This window comes from Musca autumnalis, unplaced genomic scaffold (assembly GCF_047663935.1).
Source record: "Musca autumnalis isolate F117 unplaced genomic scaffold, ASM4766393v1 scaffold_1, whole genome shotgun sequence".
Taxonomy (NCBI): Eukaryota; Metazoa; Arthropoda; class Insecta; order Diptera; family Muscidae; genus Musca; species Musca autumnalis.
In genome coordinates, this window is record NW_027411644.1 from 132,522,349 (window position 1) to 132,544,920 (window position 22,572).

Consider the following 22,572-nt stretch of genomic DNA (forward strand, 5'->3'; position numbering starts at 1 on the left):
TTCGAAGTTCCGCTCATTTCAGACCAATGTTACGGCTCCGAAATGTCCTTTATGTACAAACTCCATTCATATTATTCGAAAATGTCCTAGATTCATTGCAATGGATGTTCAACAGCGTGTGGCTGAGATAAAGAAACAAGGTATTTGCCTTAATTGTTTCTCAAAGACTCATCACGTTAAAAACTGTACCAGCAAAAATAATTGCTTCGAGTGTCAGACGCGCCACAACACTATGCCTCATGATCGTTCTTCAGGTAGCCATTCACCCAATTCGCCTGAAAGCTCTACAAATTTGAATCCAAGCTCCATTCCATTTTCTCCTAATCCTGTACAGTCCACTAGTTCAGAGGGTGGGGTAATTCAAACCTGTTTCACTTCCAATTCTGGGGGTGTTCTGCTGGGGACTACGTTGGGGAATGTGTTGCACTTAGGAGTAGTACATCAAGCTCGAGTACTCCTAGATTCAGGTTCTCAAGGAACATTCATATCTGAACGGTTTTTCAACAAATTGAAACTTCCTTATGAGCGTACCAACGTTCAGATTTCTGGCCTCAATAATTCCTCGGCTGCTTCCGCGCGAAAAATATGTTCTTTAGTTTTGTGCTCGCGATATGACAATTCTGTTCAACTTTCCGTTCAAGCCTTCGTGGTTCCTCAGTTGTCTGGAAATCTGCCTTACAATGCATTACCGTCATCTTTATTCTCTCAACTCCCTCCGATTAAACTGGCTGATCCGCACTTTTACAAATGTTCAAACATCGATATTCTGATTGGCGGTGACTTCTTGCCTAGCATTATGCGCGCTGGGGTAATGCGAGATATCTGCGGCACTTTAATGGGTCAAGAAACCATGTTTGGATGTGTTGGTGTGTTATTTTCTTGGTTTTCGATCTTCGATCATAATTCCATTAGTGTTGTTGCAGTTAGAGTTCTAATTTCCAAGGCGAATTTAACAAGGTGATCCAATAGTTGACGTTAGGTTGTAGTCTTCATTTGCTGTTAATTTTTTTTTTTTGCCCGAAATATCCACAAAAGTTAGAAGAAAACGTTAAAATATTATTCGCGAAGCTTAAACAAAGATGTTGTACACAGATATTTTTTATAGGAGCGAAATATTTGTTATTTATTTTTGATTAAAAATATGTTTTGACAGCAAAAGAAGACATAGGTTGCTATTATTGTATCACCTTCTTTCTTACACCATGCTAATTTCAATAGTCTCCTAACAGCATAACCATTCGTTCTCACATAACACACATTCGTACATACATACATTCCTTCCATTGTTTGCTTGTTGGTCTCTGTTCGTTCGGCCAACCAACCAACCAGTGTCTCTTGTTTTGGGTTTCTCTTTACTTGTGCGTACACCCTACAGCAATCCTGTTTATATGGTCGGAATACAACTGGTGTGTAACATATAAATACTATTGTGCATTCTCGCATATATATAAGTGAGGTGTCGAGACATTTCACTTTTACAGAGTTGTAGTTCATTCTACCGTAGCTAGAGGGCGCACTAAAATATTAAAATATGTAGAAAATCATATTTTCTTCATTATTGTTTTCAAATATTTCTGAGTTTTCGTGGTTTTCTTTGGACATTCCGTATATAATTTTTTTCTTTGTGATTGTCAATAGTTCGTCCTATCACCGCTAGGGGGCGCTCTGTAACTACTAAAATACTTAGAAAAACTTAAATTTCGTATTATTTTTGCAACTATTTCTGATTTTTCGTTGTTCCTTTTGGGCAATCATCCACTACATTTGTTCTCTTCGTTCAGTTGCTCCATAGTTCAGCATTCTGCCGCTAGGAGTCGCCGTTAATACCAGGATATACCTTAAAAAATCGTTTTCTCCGAAAACTATTCCACTTTTCTTTTAAATTCGCGCGAATTCATATAGTTTTCGCTTTTTCAAGTTTTCGAATTTTTTCTTTGACTTTTACTGAACAATCATGTCTTTGGAAGCCTTTATTCGTCAGGCTGATCGTTTGGTCACCTTTAACGCCGATGTGGTAGGTGGTAATATTCCTTTAACGTCTTCCCACTTCATAAAGATCCACATTTGTGAAGTTAAATCCATATGGGCTGAGATCAAGTCGGCATATGAGAAATTCATGTCCGACCGTGATAACGAAGAACAGAATGTGGAAGATGAAGAAGAGGAAGAAGGTGCAGAAGTTGCTTCCGAGCTTGAGACGTTGAAGGCGAAATACAATAGCGCCTATATCACTTATTGTGAGTGCTTGGGCCGCCTGATTCAGTTGTCTGAAGATTTCCAAGGTCAGACAGTTTGCAAAGAGCCCTCTGTTTCTCCTCCGAATCCGCCCCAGAGTCCCAGGTCGAGTGTGAGTCACGACCACAGTTCGAAGTATTCATTCAGCCTCCCTCGATGTGATATCGAAGTTTTCAACGGGGATTATATGTCATGGCCGACTTTCCGTGACATGTTCACGGCCGTGTACATCAAGAATTCTGGGCTCAGTCCAGTTGAGCGATTGTTTCATTTGATCCAAAAGACTAGCGGTGAAGCTGGGGATATTGTTTAACGTTCACCATTGACCAATCAAGGTTTCCAACTCGCTTGGAAGAATTTGTTTTGAAAATAAACGAATTCTAGTTAATGGTCAATTAAAGGTTCTGTTCAATCTTCCATCTATTCCATCCGAGTCTGCGAGTGCAATTAAGTCATTGCAGCGCGACATAAATTCTTGTATTGCTGCGTTATCACTGTACGATATCGAGGTCAAAAGTTGGGATCCCATATTCGTTTTTCTATGTTCAAATCGCCTCCCTGATTCAACTTTGACGCTGTGGGAACAAGGTTTGCCTGATAAGACCGTCATTCCAAAGTGGACCGACCTTGATTCTTTCCTTACCAATCGCTATCGTACTCTTGAATCGGTGTTCGAGACGCGCAATCGTCCGGTTTCTGATGATCAAAGAACTAAGTCCAGTACCATTTCCAGAGGTTCGAAGTTCCGCTCATTTCAGACCAATGTTACGGCTCCGAAATGTCCTTTATGTACAAACTCCATTCATATTATTCGAAAATGTCCTAGATTCATTGCAATGGATGTTCAACAGCGTGTGGCTGAGATAAAGAAACAAGGTATTTGCCTTAATTGTTTCTCAAAGACTCATCACGTTAAAAACTGTACCAGCAAAAATAATTGCTTCGAGTGTCAGACGCGCCACCCAATTCGCCTGAAAGCTCTACAAATTTGAATCCAAGCTCCATTCCATTTTCTCCTAATCCTGTACAGTCCACTAGTTCAGAGGGTGGGGTAATTCAAACCTGTTTCACTTCCAATTCTGGGGGTGTTCTGCTGGGGACTACGTTGGGGAATGTGTTGCACTTAGGAGTAGTACATCAAGCTCGAGTACTACTAGATTCAGGTTCTCAAGGAACATTCATATCTGAACGGTTTTTCAACAAATTGAAACTTCCTTATGAGCGTACCAACGTTCAGATTTCTGGCCTCAATAATTCCTCGGCTGCTTCCGCGCGAAAAATATGTTCTTTAGTTTTGTGCTCGCGATATGACAATTCTGTTCAACTTTCCGTTCAAGCCTTCGTGGTTCCTCAGTTGTCTGGAAATCTGCCTTACAATGCATTACCGTCATCTTTATTCTCTCAACTCCCTCCGATTAAACTGGCTGATCCGCACTTTTACAAATGTTCAAACATCGATATTCTGATTGGCGGTGACTTCTTGCCTAGCATTATGCGCGCTGGGGTAATGCGAGATATCTGCGGCACTTTAATGGGTCAAGAAACCATGTTTGGATGGATTCTCACTGGTCCCATTCCTAATTATTCTCCTCCATCCTCTCTAGTTTCGAATTTTTGTGAAGTTGCCTTCAATAAAGAGATTTGCCGTTTCAGGGATGTAGAGAACATCCTTTGTGGAAAGTTTCCTTCAAACAACGATAAATGCTGTGAGAAGCGCTATATTTCAACTACAAAGAGGAATAAAGGTGGTCGATACGTTGTGCGTCTTCCTTCCAAGCAATGGTTTCCAGAAAAGATGAGCCATGGTCAATCCCGTTCAAGAGCTGTAACCCAATTCCTTCGCAAAGAGATTCGTCTACTCCGTAATTCAGATTTAAAAAAGGAGTATGATCAGGTACTCAATGAGTACGTTCAATTGAAACACATGGCTCCAGTTCCGTCTCCATATAATGATTCTCGCCATTATTATTTGCCGCATCACGCTGTCATTAAATCAGAGCGTTCGACCACTAAGGTTCGCGTGGTCTTTAATGCTTCTTCGGATGGATCCAATGGTCAAAGTCTCTATGACGCTTTGCACACAGGTCCAGTGTTGCAATCCGATTTGACCACATTACCGATCAAATGGCGTCTCTTCCGATGTGTGTTCAATGCGGACATCGAGAAAATATACCGTGAAAATCTTGTTCATTCCGATCATACTCCATTTCAACGAATTCCATTCATGATTTCAAGTTACAAACTGGCACCTTCGGTGTCATTTGTGCTCCGTACTTGGCTATTCGCATTCTTCTCCAAGTTGCTGACGATGTTCAAGTTCCGAATCCGAGTGCAAGAAACATTATTCATAATTGCATGTACATATGTAAAAGATTTACTTTTCGGATCTCAATCCAGTCTTTACGTCATTAAATCTCGACATTGGCTCAAATCATCTCAAGTTTCAGCTATTTTGGTTCTTCGAGGATGGACAAACAGCTTACAAAATCGTGGTGGCATTCTAGACTTCAAGGACCATAGTACAGCCAAAACTTCGGGAATTCGGTGGAACTATAGTTCTGATTCTTTCTTCGTTTCCACCACACTGTTTCCCTCTAAGTGTTCGTACACAATGCTGGAGATTCTTCTTCTGGTCTCCCAGTTATTTTATCCTACAGGCTGGCTTTCGATACGCATAGCCGTGCCCCCAATTGTACTACAAAGCATATGGTCCGATAGTAGTGGTTGGGATTACGTCATTACTCTCACCACATTTTCCAAATGTAAGATGTTCAAATCCAATTGTTCAGTTCTTCATAAAGTTCGAATTCCGAGATGGCTCAAGTTTACGCCGTTGTCTGACATTCTGTTCCATGGCTTTTACGATGCATCCTACAAGGCATTCACATCCACTTTTTACGTGCGAATAGCTAAAGGTACGTCCGTACTCTCTCACCTGGTGTATTCCGTAGTAAGCGTTGCTCCAGTGGAAACACTGTCCATTCATAAAATCATTCATTCATTAATTCTTTTCATACGTTGTGTCATCTCCCTTCCACGGTACAACGAATTTACAACAACGAAATTCTACTTCATGGGAATATTTTCTATATCCAAATCCAAATGTTCTTTTCCGGCGATGACTTTATATGTTACAATATTTTTTCCAAAGTACGAATTCGAAATCTAATTCTATTTTCCTTCATCCAACACTTCGAAAACACTATTGTTTCTTATTCTCCCCAAAGCACAAACTTTCCCTTTTCAGCAAGCTCAGTGTCCATTGGCTACAGAACAGTTATACAACTCCGAAGTTCCCATCCTGAAGGAAGATAACATCCTGGTACCGGTTCTGAGATATGCTATGTACTTTTAGTATTATTCAAATCTTGTAAACAAGAGAGAGTGCTAGTGCTACTTTTTATTTTTTCTTTAGTTGCAGTTCCTGCAAGGGGCCCGGTAATGTTAACGTCATAGTTAACTGTTCTGGTCACCCTATATTCAATTTCAAACGCTTAGCTTTTTACTCCTAAATCTGCATCTCTCTCTTTGTACTAAGTGTACTAAACCTAGTGGTCTTTGCTTTTCCTTTATTGTAAATAAACTTCACTTGTCTATTAACCTGCAAACATAATCGTTGTTCCTGGTAAGATTAGTTTCCGAAACCACCAAATTTCCTACAATAAATACTCGCTATTGTTCAATTCTTTCGCCTAAAAATCTTGAGATAGAAATCTTTTCTTTTCATACCATCCTGAGGGGAAATTCTTTCTAATTCGAAGAAAGTTATTTCCATTTCACCGCAGCATCTAACCATCCCAGCATTTCTAAGAAAATCCAGATTTTGGATTTTCACTGACATTTTAATTTCTTATTGATTTTTCTTATTTATAAAAATTTTGTTAGGGAGTATATTAGTGACTGATAGGGGTTTTTGTATTGCGTGTTTAGCCTGATTGTGAAGGCAATACTAATACCCACTTAACTGAGCTCAACTAGGTAGGGAATAGTAGAGTACAAATTGTCTGGTCGACAAATTTAGACTGTAACCCCATCTGGAATTTTATAAGTCCCACGATCGTTTAAAAAAAATATATATATGTTTTGTTTACCAACGTATCGATGACTTTTGTAGGAAGTAAAGACTAAATGTTGAATTTTTGTTCAAAATTAATTTTTATTGATTTTTTTGTTAGTTATTTGTAGAAAAATAAGGTTTAATAAAATTATGTTTAATATTTGATTAGAAAAAATGAATATAGAGTGAGTTTTTAATGCTTTGGGAGGGGAAAAGGTGTAAGGGGTGAATGAGGCGCTAGAGGGAGTTCGTGGTGTCCATGAAACAAAGGTAGTAGGATGTTGTGGACCAAGGAAGGGCGGGCTAAGTGGGGGTCCGGACACCAAGGGCCTGTGTTCTCGAGTATCTTCCGTGTGAGAGTATAATGATTGTTTTTGTGTAGTTTTGTTTTGCGTACTTTTGTTTTCCTGTCTGATCACCTGCTGGTTTAAAAGGGTTGAGGACCGCTCTGGGAGATGCTCGAGAGTAGCCGGAGGACCAAGCTATATGGGATAATAACACATTGTTTATATGTTAAAAGTACCAAATTGAGTAAAAAAATAAAAATTACTTTTGCTAGGCTCCAGAATATTGTTGCTAGAAAAGTGTTCCAAAAGTAGCAAAACTGGTGACAGTGAAAAAATGTAATTCTCTTATTTTCTACTTGACAAGTTTGGCTGATCTAACATCGTGATTGCTGGCATCCGATTTGCAGATTCATTTCAGCTAGAATATTTACAAAAATTTTTATTTTTACATTCCCGTACTTTTGGAACAAATTTCAATTAATAGCAATATTTGACGAATCGTTTTTTCGCAAGTATAACTATTAAAAAATTAACAATTTAATTTTGCCAAGCGAATAAAAATCGTTTGAACTTGTTTTTAATTTTAAGATATAGAGTTTCAACAGACATTTTTTATTGGAACGATGCCGAAAGTTTTATACCCTCCACCACCAACTGTATTGAAGTGAAAGGAACAATTAGTTTAATTTCGTTTATTACAAGAGTAGTACATACATATATCTCAACTGATAATACACCCTTTAAAACAGCTCATATGGGGCGACATTTTTGTTCTTTCCAAAACATGGACCAATATTTACAATTTTCCGAATTGAGCGAAATACATAAAATTGGGCAACACGGAATAGACCTAAACCTGGATACTCTGGATTTGGATAGTTAACAACATCGGGAACACCGTTCAATGGAGGTTGTATAAAACGTTGAACTGTACCAATAAATTTCTGGAGGAAAGTTTCGTAACTCCAGCGAAGACTAAATTACAAATTTTAGTTATTCCCGTAGAATAATGTGGCTAAAACATTCAAAATGACGAAAATTGGGAGGGACCTTTCTATGGGGGCTATGTAAACAAACAAAACAAATTTCAGGTGGAGAGTTTTATACCACCAAAGGACTATTGAATATCATCTGTTTCGTTGGGCTATTGATGACACAACCTTCAAAATACCGAAAATCGGGAAGTACGCTTCTATGGGGGTTATTTGAAGAAAAGGGCTTATACTGATAGTTCTGTTCTGCAACATTTTATATACTCATGGCGGTTTTAATACTAAATTTCAGTCATATCGGTGGTATTTTGAGGCCACAACTGTCAAAATACCTTTAATCGGGAGGTACGGTCCTATGATGGCTATTTGATGACGTCGACCTATACGAGCACATTTCGGGTAGAATGTTTCATAACCCTATCAAAATCTTTATAGCTAACATCAGCAATTTTGGTAGGGAACCAAATGTCAGTCATTTCGATGGGATATTGAGCAGCAACCTTCAAAATACCGTTCTATGGGGGCTATATTAAGACATGAACCTATACCGAAAAATTTCAGGTGTCATAATGAGGCTAAAACCTTCAATATACCGAAAATTCGGATATACTGTTCTATGGGGGGTACATCAAAACGTGGACGTATACCGACAGATTTCTGAGGGAAATTTTTGATGCCCAGAAAAAGACTAAATACCAAATTTCAGCCACTTCGGTGGAATTATGAGACTAAAACCTTCCAACGAAGGCTAAATACTAAATTTTAGACATTTCGGTGTGATAATGAGGGTAAAACCTTCAAAATACCGAAAATCGGGAGATATCGTCCTATGGGGCTATACGAAAACGTGGACCTACCTAGCCCACGTTCAATACCAAAAGTCCTATGTACATATAATAGATTCTACCAAATTTCATCCCCCTAGTTCAATCCGTTCGGACGCTAGAGTGATTTCCACAGACGGACGGACATGGCTATATCGATGTAGAATTGCACGCTGATCAAAAATATATATAGTTTGTGGGGAATGACAAACTTATGGTGGAGGGTATAAAAAAATTGGCATATCTTTCCTTTACCGACAGTATGCATAAAATTATGAAAAATTTACCACAGATAGTGCTTTTCGTCCCGATTCCAACGACGTATAAAACATTCTGGGAAAATGTACCGAGATATGGTCGTCTGAATTTCCGAAAATTCCCTTGTTTAATGGCCGGCTACATAGAGAAAAATTATAAATTAAAAGAAAATTGTGTTCCCGTTCCCGAGATATTCACCTGTCCATAGAAGAAAGTCTTAAAATCCCGGCCGAAGGCCGTCTAGTAGCACAAACTCACGATTTGTATAAAAAAATTCGAACTGTCGGTAAAGGAAATTTGTTGCAAAAAATTATAATCAGCTGCTAGCTGTGACCTACCTGTAATTATTCTATCATGGCATGGTAGAACAATAAAAGGAAACAGCAATACACAGCTGACTGAACTGGGTTGTTACGTTAGTGTCAAATTCCATACGACATTTTATATATTTATTTCTGTTTCGATGTACTTTAGGGATATATATTTTTTGAGGAAAAAGTATATCATTCCAAAAAAAACTATTTCCCAGAAAGACTTCTTCATATCAATGATATGTAACCTCCTCCAAGTCCGAACGACGAGCCGCACAATAAAGCACCGCTTGTAGAGGCGGTACAACGTTTGTTAATATGTGAGGCATTTTGTTAAATTTGAAAAAAAATAAAGCCCTAATAAACTTGTGCTTCTTTGATTTCAAAAACAAAAGATTGAACCAGCTTCTCCTTTTTCAATGAATTTCCAGCGACCCCACAAATTCTTTCTGCGAGAAATTATGCATTTAGTGGAATGATGTGGAAACATCCAAATTGAAAATTTAACGAGTTTTCATACATGTTTTCCAAAATATTCAATAAAATGTGAAAAAATTTTATTTTTTTTAAGTTCCAATAGTTTATAGACATTTCCTTATTTTGTGGTTATTATGTGGTTGTTGTTGAGTTGTACTTGTTGTAGAATTTACATTTCCTTATTTTGTTTACATATACAGATGACACTAACATTACAAACAAAAACAAATTTCTATGTGGTTGTTGTTGAGTTGTATTTGTTGCATGGTGCTAATCCATGGTACAATTATTACAGGCAAGTGTTGTTGTACAACAAACGTAACAACAACCACATAGAGATTTGTTGTTGGAAGTAATACAAGTGTCAAAGCCTTTCCATCCAAAAAGTAAATAAAAATATGAAATGTCAACATATTTTGAATTTTTACGAATATTGTTTTTAGTTTTTTTAAAATATAATTGTTTAAAGGGAATTAATTAGACGCTTTGTAGTTTGTAATTTTAACGTTTCTCTACCTGTCTTCTTAGCGGGAATTCGTATTAGCGGTAGGTTTTACTAAAAACCAAGATAATTGAGCTTGAGGTCAATGTTTATATTTTTATTTATTTCCAATATTTCGAGATTCCTTGAATCTCATCTTCAGGGAGATCTACAACATAAAATAATAAAGTTACAACTTATTAATTATATCACAGCAGTTTTCTAATTACTAATAAGACATAAAACACGTTAAAAAATGACGATCGCTTACTTGTAAATAATTAGAATAATAAACTTAAAAACTAGCGTAGTGTGACTACCACCGTCAATTGTTATTATTGCACTGATAATTATCTACTTATTGAACGATCTCTTCTCCGTATTAGATGCCTATAGCAGTATGCTGTGTTGTCCGTGTCCGTTTTGCTGTTTATTCTTTTTGTTGTTGGCAGGTTATTAATGTGGAGCATGTCTATCGTTAGTCTCTTGTTGTAGTTATGCTCTGTCTGCAACACTCTCACTTCATCGATGTTGGGTGCGTGGTTGTTGTGTTTACAGTGTTCGGCTAAAGCTGTTCTCTGTATGATGTTATTATTTCTTAATTTGATGTCCGATCTGTGTGCTGACATACGCGTTTTTAGTTTGTTCTTTGTTGTGCCAACATATAGATTTCCGCAACTTTGTTCTTATATAGATTTCCGCAACTTTATCCATTTTTGGAATTTTGGTTTTTAATTTACTAAATATAGATTTTGTTGTGTTGTAAGAACTGTGGGCAATCGTGTATTTTGTTCTGTCGTATATATCGGATTTTTCTAATCTCTATCGTTAGTCTCTTGTTGTAGTTATGCTCTGTCTGCAACACTCTCACTTCATCGATGTTGGGTGCGTGGTTGTTGTGTTTACAGTGTTCGGCTAAAGCTGTTCTCTGTATGATGTTATTATTTCTTAATTTGATGTCCGATCTGTGTGCTGACATACGCGTTTTTAGTTTGTTCTTTGTTGTGCCAACATATAGATTTCCGCAACTTTGTTCTTATATAGATTTCCGCAACTTTATCCATTTTTGGAATTTTGGTTTTTAATTTACTAAATATAGATTTTGTTGAGTTGTAAGAACTGTGGGCAATCGTGTATTTTGTTCTGTCGTATATATCGGATTTTTCTAATCTTTCTGATATATCTGGTAGATATATCAGAGATTTATAAATCTTGTTTGTTTCTTTATTTGTCGATTCTATGTTTGAAGGTTTATATTCATTTATAAGTGATTTTATTATGTGTAATGGAAAATTGTTTTTTGCTAGGATGTCCTTGGTTTTGATTTTGTTTTCAAGGTGAAATCTTTCATCGCTGATATTTAATACTCTGTTTATAAAATTCTTTGCAGTGTTGATTATTGTGCGTTTTGTATGTTTCGAGAAGTAATTTATCAATCTTCCTGAGGCCGTGGGCTTCTGATACCAGTTTATATGTATTTGTTGCGGGCCTCAATAGAAATTTATATTTTTTTTAATGTTTTTTTAACTTTTTGGATGACAGCATTAATAAACTGAATGCACCAGCCGACAATAAAGGAATAAACCGGATACAGTTTGCTGGTAGCACTGGTGATTGAGAAAATAGCGTTGCCAGTAGCAATCATTCATAGGTTAGTGAACAAGTAACGCAACCTAAGAAATACAACCCGGCCTCATATAGGGCTTTGTAGTTGAAAATGACCAACAAAGGCCAATAAATGTAAGAAAATGGGAAAACAAAGAAAAAGAGGGAAATTCAGCGTCGTTTTCCTCCATATAAAAGCACAGAAGTCGACAAAGAAAGCTTCTTTTACAAAGTGGTGCCGGTAATATAAACCGTAAAGGTGATTCAAGTAGCCGTTGAGATCAATAAACTATAAAAAAAAAACAACCAACCAAAACCCATTGAAACAACAATAATTTTGCTTTGTTTGAAGACATTGAAGTCTACTTTTTATTTATGTTGTGGGCGTTATTAATATTCGTAAGTGTTAATGACAAATTGTGTAGCGTCTGTAATTCTATAGTTGCATTTTGTGTTTTATTTTATTTGAAGTGTACGCCAAACTGTAAAAGCCAGACGTTCACTGACCTCCTCTGCTGTTATCAAGGAGGGGGTCAGCATTTAATTATTGGTGAGGCAAAAATTTTAATCGAAGAGCGGAAGATGTCATTTCACAAAACGCTTGACTTATTGAATTGATGACCATGCCAATGTATGTCCGCTTGATGAGTTTCAAACGAATGATGTTTATTTTGAATTTGCGAGTAATGCACCCAAAAGCAACGGCCATGCACCTGTAAAAGAGAAAAGAAATCAACTATGAGAAAACTTTGCTAAGTACAACAAAAAAATACTAAACAAAGAAAAAAATATAATTATTGAAAACTAACAAAAACTAGGTTAAGTTGTGTTGTCCTAAATGTTGTCAAGATATTAAATTTTCAAAAAGACTGTTTAATTGTGAGGAAAGTTAACGCCAAGTTTTAAAAGTGAGTGTAGGATTACCCTTTTGTAGCGTTTATTCGAGAGATATTTAATTGATTTTTTTATGGGGATCAACATTTGAATAAGTCCCAAGAAACCGCTAACAGAGCTCTTTTAGGCTGGTGTAAGAGTGATATTTGTCGGCCCTGGTTGGCCTAAAAAGGTAACTAATATAAACGTAAGGAAGGTGATCTGAGTATTGACTCAAAAGAAAGAGGAAGTTATATAATTGGTGTTAGTTTTTCAAATTAATGTTTGTTTGTTAGATTTAAGTATGAAAGACTTTATAATAAATATTTCCTGTGTTTGAATGTAAAAGAATATGATGTGCTAAATTGTTTTTGTAAAGAGGGATAACAAAAGGTAAATTGTGAAGTAGGTGTGTGTGGGAAACGGGGCCCTTCTGAAAGATATGAAAACAAAGGATTGAAAGGTCAAGGTTGGGCGGGCTATGTGTGGGTGCAAATGTCATCAAGCACCTTTGTCACGGGGTATGTTGTGTTTGTTGTTTGTTTTTGTGTATGTCTTTGTGTTCACTCCCTTTTATTGTGCATTCCCTTAGGCTGATGGTTTCAGGGTTGGAACCGCCTTGAGAGCAGCTCCCCTGAGTTAGTTGGACCCTCCACCACAGTGCCGAACAAGCGTGAATGTAACAATATGGCGCCCAATATAAAATAAACGTTTAAATTTTAATTAACAGTGCAATAACACCTATGCTCTGGAAAAATAGACCTAAAATGCAATAAAAAAAAAGAACAAATATCGCATTTTCTTATAGAGCAAATCTTGCAACCATAATTTCCATGTTGAAATTGTGTTAACTGTGCAAAATTTGTTATAGTATTAGAAAATTAGGATATTTGCTTTCAAATTACAATGGTCAAGTGCAATAGCTATTGTTCGTTTAATGTAACAAGTGATGTATTGTTTATGACCTGTTCCGTTTATATGTCTGTGTAGAATAGTATCAATAGTCTTTAGTGAAGACATAGGGGAAGGTGCAATAGCTTCTGTAACGAAGATGTCACAGAGTGCGTTGCATAAAGTCCTCGCATACGAGATCGTGTTTCTAATTATTATTAGAAACATGCCGTAGTGCTGAAGCTAAATGTAGATGTTTGTTCAGTAACGTAATTCTTGTCTATCAATATTCCGTGACAACCTATACGGACACATTTTTTTCATAAAAAAAAAATAATAATAATGAAAAAAAAAAAAAAAAAAATCCACACACTTATCACACCGCAATTGAAAATACCTTTTGTACCCTCTTATATGTATGTAGAAAAAAATTAACAAATCTAGAATCGTAAAACCTAACCTTTAATGTTGTTTTTTTTTTTGACATATGTTTTTTATTTATCTAGTTTTTTTATTTCATCGAGTTTTTAAATTCATCAAGCAAAATTATTTTTCTTTCCGTTATAATCTTGATTTTATCTCCACAACATTTTTTTATCAATAACCCAAACTTTTATTAAAAGTGTTTTAAATTCGAAGTTGTTTTTGTAAATGATCACTACTAAAATTAATGAGTGAGATTATTGCTGGAAAAAGGCGTAGCAAAAGAAATAGATTGACGGCTTTTGATAGTAGCAGGTTTTTACCACCCACTCCTAGAACTCCTAGACCCAAAAATAAAAAGAGAAGATTAGTAGAAACCATGGAGAATAGGGATGGCCCAATACAGGATTTATCAGGGACAATTAATAATCCCAATCCTAGTACGAGCGCTGGTGCTCATAGGCCGATGTATGCATCTAATCAAGCAAACCAGATAAACCCAGAAAATGAAATGGACAACTTGATTAGAGGTATGGTCCAAGAGAGCGTAAACGATGCCCAGGCTAGTATCAAAAGATTAGTGCAAGAAAGCGTCAACCAAGAAATGGAAAAATTTCAATCGGTAGTTCGAAACTTAAACGAAACCATCGCAAGGTTATCTCTAAATCAAAACTCAGCTCTAAATCAAAACCCAATGCTAAATCAAAACTCACCTCTAAATCAAAACCCAACGCTAAATCAAAACTCAACTCAACCTCAGGTAACTGCTAACCTTAGGTCTCAGACCTCACCTGCACCACACGATTATAATGTAAACTCTAATCGTCAAAACTCGGCAACGCCGTCCATATACAACTATGGTTATCCCAAGCCTTTTAAATTGGAAAGATTCCATTTAAAATTTTCGGGAAGTCCCAACACATTGTCTGTAGAAGACTTTATTTACAGAGTTGAATACTTCCAAACACATTATAAGTTGTCCTGGGACGAAATTTTAAACGAGTTCCACATCCTTGTGGCAGGACCCGCATACGAGTGGTTCTGGCTTCAACAAAGGAACGGAACCATTTCTGATTGGGGCTCCCTGAAGTATGGTTTAATGGAAAGGTTCAAAACTAGAAGGACATGTTTCGAGGCCATGAGAGATCTCATGGAACGAAAACAGCAACCTGGGGAATCCATAGACACATTCTTTCACGACATGAATCTCATGCGCTCTAAATTGGAAAAGCCCGTCTCTGATTATGAGATGATTACTCTAATAAAGAAAAATCTTCGAAAAAATCTATCTAGCATTGTCTATGCAATGCCTGTAAGTTCCGTAGAACAATTAAGAGTCGAGTGTATAGAGATTGAGAGAACGTTTTTTAGACGTGAAAATATAGTACCACAATCACAACCCCCCCTAAATAAACCGATGCGAGTCAGTGCCATTCAGGAAAATGAAGAAGTTGAGGATTTCCGTAGGTTTGAGGAGACAGATGAAGTAGTGGAGGTGGCTGCCATGAATACCCAGATTGTGTGTTGGAATTGCCTAAATCCGGGACATGTTTTCCGTGATTGCACTTCCACACAGAGAAATTTATTTTGTTTCAAGTGTGGTAAACCCGATACGATAACCCCAAAATGTGCTAATTGTGCGTCGGGAAACTCCCGAAAGAACATGGTTGCAGCGGGAAACCATCGTTCCAAGGAACCACACAAGGTAGTGAACCCGCAAACAAAGTGAGGTGTGAGGAGAACAAATACCCTAACTATCCATCAATACGCCATTATCTACCTCTACAAACAAGGCAACATCACTATGATTGCATAAAAGCAAAAATATTTAATGATATCAATGAAAATAAAACATTGGAAAATCCAGAAATAAATACTCTCAATAAGCAGGAAAAAAATAAACAAAGAATACTTAAGCTAAGGCAATTCCAAAAAGAAAATAGATTGCGCAGAAAATCCTTATGTGAAGCAATTGTAAGATGTCAAGATGTCAGTGATCCCAGGCCGTATGTTTCTATTAAAATCAGAGATAAAGAGACTAAAGGTCTGCTAGATTCAGGGGCAACCGTGAGCCTTTTAGGGAAACACTGTCGAGAAATTGTGGAGGAATTGGATCTAGAGATCTTACCTTACATTTCCGACATTACCACCGCATCTGGAAAAAGGCATAGAATTTTAGGCAGGGTCCAAGTTGATATTGAGTATGAAGGAATCTGTAGAGAAATGAGTTTATACCTGTGTCCCGACCTACAGCAGGAACTATACCTAGGAGCGGATTTTTGGAGGTTATTCGAAATAGCCCCAGAAATATTTCCAGTCAATGAAGTTAATGTAGACCTCCAAGTGAAAATTCATGGTGACTCCAAAAACGAAAACACCAAAATGCATGACTTAACCACAGAGCAAAGGGAAAAGTTAGCAGAAGTCATAAAAAAATTTCCAACATTTGAGGAGCAAGGTTTAGGATGTACTAAAATAGAGAAACACGCCATCAAGCTAGTGGAAGGGGCAAATCCTGTCAAGGATAGACACTATCCTTTATCGCCAGCCGTTCAAGAGATAGTGTATAGGGAAATAGACAACATGCTCGCTCTGAACGTGATTGAGGAGAGTGATTCTCCTTGGAGCAATCGGACGACTGTTGTCCGAAAACCCGGAAAGAATAGATTTTGCTTGGAGGGCCGCAAGCTAAATGCGCTAACTGTAAAGGATGCATATCTTTTACAGAACATAGACGGAATACTGAGTAGAATTGATCAGACGCATTTTATTAGCAGCGTCGACCTGAAATATGCGTTTTGGCAGATTGAGCTTGAAGAGGAAGCCAAACCATATACTGCCTTTACGGTTCCAGGTCGACCGCTATATCAGTTCCGCGTAATGCCGTTCGGATTATGTAATGCGGCGCAGCGACTGTGCCGCTTGATGGATAAGGTCATACCTGGGAAACTTAAGTCCAACGTATTCATCTACCTTGATGACCTTCTGATTATCTCTGAGGATTTTGAAAACCATTTACGACTGCTAACAGAAGTAGCTGAATGCTTGCAAAAGGCAAATCTAACTATTGGCCTAAAAAATCTTTGTTCTGTTTCACAGAACTAAAATACCTGGGTTTTATAATCGGCAATGGGTGTCTAAAAACCGACCCCGAAAAAGTAAATGCAATTAAAAATATTCCGGTACCTAAAACTCCGAGAGAAGTGAGAAGCTTTTTGGGAACCGCAGGATGGTACCGACGGTTCATCAAAAACTTCGCTTCAATCTCCGCTGCCCTGACAGATACCCTTAAGAAAGGACAAAAGTTCTCGATGGGACCTCAAGCGATGGAATCGTTCAACACCCTAAAGAAGGCGCTAACATCAGCCCCAGTCCTTCGTCACCCAGATTTTCAGCGCGAGTTTTTCATCCAGTGTGACGCGTCTGACTACGGAATTGGGGCTGTATTATTTCAAAAGGACGATAACGGAGGAGAAAATCCCATCGCCTTCTTTTCACAAAAATTAAATGCCTGTCAAAGAAATTATTCGGTGACAGAAAAGGAATGTTTGGCAGCCGTACTAGCCGTAAAGAGATTTCGACCATATGTCGAATTGATGAAGTTTAGCATAATCACAGACCACGCCAGTCTCAAATGGCTGATGTCTTTAAAGGATTTAAGTGGCAGACTGGCGCGTTGGTCCTTGCAGCTACAGGCGTACGATTTCTCTATCGAGCATAGAAAAGGCTCTGAAAATGTAGTAGCTGATACCCTGTCCAGGATGCCCATCGACTCAGAGATCATAATCGAAGAAGTCATCGAGGAAGATATCTTAGGATTCGAGACGACGGCATTCGAAAGTGAAGACTACTGTGAACTTAAGGATATTATAATCCAAAACCAAGAAAAACTACCAGACCTTAAAGTGGAAAATGGCAAAGTCTACATAAAAGCCAAACATTTTGATGGGGATACCAACGAATTCGAATGGAAACTGTGGATACCAGAAGATATAACCTATGCCATGATTGAAAAGGCCCATAAATATACCGATATAGTGCATGAAGGCATATCTAAAACGCTAAATAGGCTAAAAGCTTTCTATTACTGGCCGAAAATGGTATCCCAGGTTAGACAATACATAAATAAATGTCAAATCTGCAAAGAAACGAAGCCTTCAAATCAGAACCTGAGACCAACAATTGGTGATGAAGTAGTGACGGAACGACCCTTCCAGAAATTGTATATTGATTTCCTTGGAAAATATCCAAGATCCAAAAAAGGAAACGCATACATTTTCATAGTAGTGGATCACTTCACGAAATTCGTTTTCCTACACGCAATGAAGGAAGCTACTGCCCAAAACGTCATTCAATTTTTAGAACACCAAGTATTCCACGTATTCGGCGTGCCAGAAATCATACATAGTGATAATGGGAAGCAGTTTGTTGCAAAATCATTCGAAGAAATGATCAATAATTACAAGATCAATCACATAACGACCGCCTACTACTCTCCCCAATCTAACGCATCAGAGCGGGTAAATCAGTCTGTCCTAGCGGCGATAAGGTCCTATGTAGAGAAAGATCACCGGGACTGGGATCTCTATCTATCTGAAATCGAACAGGCTTTGCGGACTTCCGTACATAGTGCAACTGGCGTTAATCCATTTTTTGCCTTGTTCGGGTATAATATGTTCACGAGCGGAACGGATTATAAATTAGCCAAACGTCTCAAATCATTATCAGACCACCAGATAGTACAATTTAATAGAAACGAGAAATTAGAACTGATGAGAGAGAAGATAAGAGATAGTATGCATCAAGCATACGAAAATAGTGCGAAACGTTATAATCAACGAGCGAGGGTTGCAAAGTTCCTACCTGGGCAGGAGGTGTATCGAAGGAATCATGTGTTATCGGATTTTAAGAACAATATAAATTCCAAATTTTGTAAGAAATTCATCAAGTGTAGAGTAGTAAGACCAATTGGGAACAATATGTATGAGTTGGAGAACCTTCAGGGAAAACCCCTAGGGAATTACCATGCCAAAGATATTAGAGTGTAATAAACGTGCAATAACCCAGTGATATGATAATATAAGTGCAATATAGGTTAATAAGTGTGTATCGTGAACGTCCACTTTTATTAATCTAGGTTGACTAATATAATCATAACTAGAAAAACAATATTTTCCATTTCTATGAACTCAATATCAAGAGAACAAAATGTGCAATAACCCTGTGATATAGTAATATAAGTGCAATATAGGTTAATAAATGTGTGTCATGAACGTCCACCTTTATCAATCTATGTTGAATTATATGATTATATCAAATGATTATTGCTTTTATTTCCGTGATGTCCAAACTTGAAGGTAGATCATTGCCCGGCTGAAATGATCTCAGGGTGTGGGAGTTCCCCACGTTGGGATAAAATTAGGATGACTCCAATAAACTGACTTTAAAAAGATTCCCACATGATAATATGCTATATTCATACTAGGTATATATATATATTTTTTTGTTTGGAAACCCTGCTAGTTAGAACAGTTTAATGGTCCTAAATTGCACAAATTTATATATCGTTTTGTTTACGAACCCACTCTATATCTTTAGAAGTCAGCACCATTAAAAATCGACCATCTAAATCGACAATTAAGTAAACCAAAGGCTATCAAAAATCTAATTTCCTGTTGGCAGTGGACACTGATATACAAAAATTAACAAACGAAAATTCGCTTTCCATAATTATTTTTTTTGCGCAACTAGAATGTCCATACAATGAAATAGTAAAAAGTCCCAAACACAGATTATAAACCTTTACAGGATTTAATGATTTATTTGTAAACCCGAACAGGTATATATTTTGGCCTTTATTAAATAAAATCTTTAAAATTTCCGCCCAAAAACCGATTCCATTTTTCGGCTCATAATAATAGAATAGCAGACACGAAAAGTCTTTTGAACGTAAATAAATCAATTTATAATTGGCAGGGTGAAAGATTATTCTTCATTATTTATAACAGCCCCAAAATTTTATGCTCGTACATTTTTATCGAAACGCCTAATTTGCTTCATTAATTTTTACGCGATAAATAATTAGAGGTGAAATAACATTTGAACGCAATAAAATAAATTCAGAAAAATAAGGATAAGATGGTAACACAATAAGACATGCAACAATACAAAATAAAATTGCACAAATAAGTCCAGTGGTAGACAAACCCAAATGGTAGTGAAATACGCGTAATAAACCATTAACAAAATTAAGGCACAGATGCAAAAGAACTACTCCACGTAATTCAAAAGATTGTGACAGAAGTACCGGCACATAGTTAATAAATTAATTTATTCTTTTCGTCCAAATTATTCTTTTCTTTCAAAATTAATTGTTGATGGAGATTTTTTTCAGTTATGGATTTATTCTTGCAATATTTATTAATACCCACATAGTTTTAGCAAACACTGTAATATACCATTAGGTTTTGTCCACTCTGGATCGTTACAATAAAACAAAACAATAAAATTTGTAACACTCACCATTTAATAGAATCACTGATGGGGATAAACATATCTTCATAACACTTATTCGATGTTTTAAACAGTCAGGCAGGTATAATACTGTCTGGTGTCCACTGTGTCTTTTCACAAAAAAAGGCCTGCAAATAAACACAAAAATATCAAGTCTTAGTAAATCGTAATTACAAGGGGAATGAATGTTTTTACTAAAATCAAAACCTAAAATTAAAATAGAAATCAATTTATTTCCTAATTGTGCTATACCACTGATGACATTATCCATTATCAATTGAAATTCGGCCACAGAAAACACACATCGATAACCAATTGCACATCACTTTGGAAAATGCCACTTCACAAATGTATTGCTTCACACACAGTTCACATATCATGTAGTACAAATCCGCCTCATTCATTTAATCACCATAAAGTATGTTTTCATACACGGAACTCAATTCACACATTATCCATTGCTGCCTCGTAGCAATATTTACTAGCTAAACAAATAGGCAAAACACCATCTTATATAGAAGCACTTTGCTCTGTTTGGAAACAGCACACACACACACACTGCAGGTAGTCAAATGGCAAATAATTTCTTTGAAGGGAACAGAGCGATAACCAATTGCATTTCATTGTTAGAAAGGTCACTCCAATGAAAGTTTGTTCCACACACAATTCACTTATTCATGCCCATCCATCTCGGTCATATAATAGCCACAAAGCATGTTTTCATACATTTAACTTAATTCATTGTTGTCTCGTAACAGTATCCACAAACAAAAATATGCAAAACACCGTCTTATATAGAAGCACTTTGCTGTGTTTGGAAACAGCACACACACACACACTGCAGGTAGACACATGACACATAATTTCTTTGAAAGATATCATCCAATGGTCTTGAAGCTCTTGTGCTTTAATATTCCAACCACTACTTCACTTTACACAGATCTAATAATCACATAATACTTTGGTTTATTTTGAATGTAACTTTCATCTTGAAAATTCTTCAGAACCAAAAGCAAAATGTATGTGTAAATGCTCAAATTATTTCGTCATAACTGTGGGTTCTTTTTGTTTTTTTTTTACACCACATAATTTTTGGGCAAACACTATACTATATCAGCTGTATTATTATTTCTGCACAACACAATTTTTGTAATAAGTTAAATTCACATCCACTTTTTCACACAATGCAATTCTTTTGATATATTAAAATCGTTTCCAATTTGTTACAAGCTTACCTAGATACAATGCACGGCAGTAAAGCCACTTTCCTACGTCCCAAATACAAGTAGCCTCAGGTAGCAGAGTGGAATACTATTGTGAACGCCCAGAATATCCAACAACCCTTTCTCCCGATTGATTGGGAAACTGCATCACATATGTACTGAAGGCATTTGTTTACCTTGAAAAAAATGCAGGCAGGTTGTGTGTTTGTTGTTGTTGGTTTTACGGACGATACCACAAAAGCATCTGAAAAGAGAAAAAAGGAAAATTTAATTATTTTAAATTGTCGTTAATGGTAAATGATGATGAGCAATAAAATGATTACCTTTCATAAGGGCAGAAATGAATGCGGCTAATCATCATACTGTTGATATGAATGGCGTTCAGTCAACGCCGACCGCAATGAACATTTCAATGGAGGTACTAAAGAAAGTACTAAAAAAAAGAAACGGTGACGTCGACGTTAGCCAACAACATGGCGCCATGTCATGTGTGTATGAAGGGTAGCGGCCAAAAAAATGTGTGAAACGACGGCGTGGGTAGAATACATGAATGAGACACAAACACACACATGTATGCAGTTCTAGACTTCTCGATGTGCGTACACACATGGTTATGAGATTCCACATGGTAAGCCGCCATTCAATAAAACATTTTTTCTGCGGTTTTATATGGCTGAAATGAAATGAAATGGGCATTAGAAATGATGAGAATTAGTTTTGGAATAGAGATTCTTACCTGGTTTCCTCGAAAGGGCTCATCCACATCATGGCTACACCACATGGCCACGAGTTAGACTAGGTACAGGACGGTCAGCTTTAATAAGTTTTTATGTATTTATTTGGCCGGGTATTACTCCAAATCTAATGAGCTACCCGCACATCACCATTTCCCGTGCAGGCTTGTCAATGGTGGTGTGTTGTTGCGGGCCTCAATAGAAATTTATATTTTTTTTAATGTTTTTTTAACTTTTTGGATGACAGCATTAATAAACTGAATGCACCAGCCGACAATAAAGGAATAAACCGGATACAGTTTGCTGGTAGCACTGGTGATTGAGAAAATAGCGTTGCCAGTAGCAATCATTCATAGGTTAGTGAACAAGTAACGCAACCTAAGAAATA

At 37.0% G+C, this 22,572-nt stretch overlaps 1 long non-coding RNA gene across 2 annotated transcripts; it reads right to left on the reverse strand.

Annotated features, from left to right (window-relative positions):
• Nucleotides 1–6,466: 6,466 nt before the first annotated feature.
• LOC141386429 (uncharacterized) lies at nt 6,467–22,509 on the reverse strand. Of its 2 annotated transcripts, none has more exons than XR_012408375.1 (6): nt 22,187–22,509; nt 21,774–22,123; nt 21,463–21,694; nt 20,237–20,355; nt 6,843–12,240; nt 6,467–6,774 (listed from the first exon to the last, which is right to left on the reverse strand). It is a non-coding gene; the product is annotated as an uncharacterized lncRNA (long non-coding RNA). The 2 variants fall into 2 exon arrangements; XR_012408377.1 differs by lacking the exon at nt 6,467–6,774 and having other exon boundaries at nt 10,014–10,091; nt 10,194–12,240; nt 22,187–22,504.
• Nucleotides 22,510–22,572: the final 63 nt, after the last annotated feature.